Raw genomic sequence first — 1,935 nt, 5'->3', positions numbered from 1 at the left:
GCTAGCACTACTACTGAGACACTAAATAGTGCTCCTGGACTTCTGCCACTGTTACTGACATTCTTACTATAATGTACGATACAGTATGAGTACTGTGATGGACCCGCTGCTGTACAACAGAAAGAACATTTTGTCCAGTTATGATAAGAAAAGTTTGAACTCAATTAAATGCGATTCTACTACATGTGAATCACAGAGCTTCTACAGTGCTAAATCACATGGACCATTTTTTTAATGTTTTATTATTTTTTGATTTAGTCAAAAAAAACATGATGACACACATATGCCACAACAGTAACAAATCAAATCAAGATATGCATGATTGACACAGCAATCATTGTACAATATAGAAATAATATAAATAGTTTCCGGGATGTCCTTATATTTTGTATGGATAAACCCATTATAGTTCAAAGATGGTTCTTTGTAGTCACTGATTGGGATTGTGTTATCGGTGTCTTTCTGAACGCTGGGGTATTGAAACCCCCCCCAGCTCTGAAGGTCCAGACGGATCAAACTCTCTCCTTCACCAGCCTCTCTCCCTGACACGCTTCTCATCCTCGGAATTCATCTGAGTGCTTTACATACCGAGGACTGACACATATTGTCTCTGATCAATAAATAACCATGTAATTGAATAGCGCTGCATTCCAAATGAAGCCCTAATTTACCAAGCTTCAGTAAACAGGTTATCTTACTGTCTGACTGTGCAGGGCTGACATTAGGAAATCCCAACACATGCAGGGCTTTGTGAGTTCACACAAAAACAGTTTCCTTGTTTGCTTATTTATATGGAACTATCTCCAACCAATAAATTATTCCAGGCATCTTCGAAGTCATTACACATTTATTTTGATCTTGCATCATAATTCATAGCTTGGCACACAATACATTTCCTCAAAATGCATGGTAATTCCTTGGTGCAGAGCAAAGTTATGATTCATTTATACTGGAGTGACGGCATAATGCAGAGATGTCAAAATCCATTAAAACTGTTCAATGTCTTGGGGTTTATTTTTAGATCCAATTGAGATTTAACTGATGGTGAAAAATATACAGTCAGGTGTGTTTACTTCACCTTTAGAGAAAGTGTGTTACGGTCCCAATTAATTTGTTATTCCTGTCACTAAAGGCATTGTCTATGTCAAACCTGTCACAGCGGTTCGGGCTTTGTTTTCAGAAGAATGGCATTTAATTTCACCGCAAGACTTTCATAACTATACTCATTTTAAAGGTGTGCATTTTATTTAGAGCCACTTAAACGAAGTGCGCGCTGATTTGATTGCTTATCATCACGATGACAGTATGCGAAATTGCTGGGTGTTGCCTTTTTAGCTCTTTAGCACTGAGCTAGTTAAATGATCATCCACGGTTTAAAAGACATTCAATTATGGCACGAGTGCCTCTTGAGATGGGCATGGGTAGGAGGGATGCAGTGGGGGTGGATGGTAAATTTCATTACTACGGGCATGATCCGAGCTCTTAACACTGTTAGTATTGTGAATTAGTTTAGATGCAGCGCGTGGACTGCTGAACAATGAGCCAATCAGACGTATTCTAACAATGACAGCCCCATTGCAAAAGCTAATTCACCAGGGTGTGTGTGTGTGTGTGTGTGTGTGTGTGTGTGTGTGTGTGTGTGTGTGTGTGTGTGTGTGTGTGTGTGTGTGTGTGTGTGTGTGTGCGTGCGTGCGTTGGGGGGCAGGGGAGCGTGGAGGGGGAGGGGTGGGGGTAGCATTAAGGGCTGAAGGCCAAAGTGATGGACAGAGATGATATGTGGTTATTGAAAACAAACTTGATGCAACAAAAAATGATGCCATTTTGTATTTATGAAGCATGTCCCCGTTGTGATTCAAACTGTTATGACTCTGCACAGTGGACAATGCGCACAACAATTTGTTTTCGACAGGGTCAGAGCCCAAAAGTGCGATGAGT

The sequence above is a fragment of the Hypomesus transpacificus genome, chromosome 23, assembly GCF_021917145.1.
Source record: "Hypomesus transpacificus isolate Combined female chromosome 23, fHypTra1, whole genome shotgun sequence".
Taxonomy (NCBI): Eukaryota; Metazoa; Chordata; class Actinopteri; order Osmeriformes; family Osmeridae; genus Hypomesus; species Hypomesus transpacificus.
The sequence above is the reverse complement of the archived record's forward strand: the minus strand, read 5'-3'. Positions refer to the sequence as shown.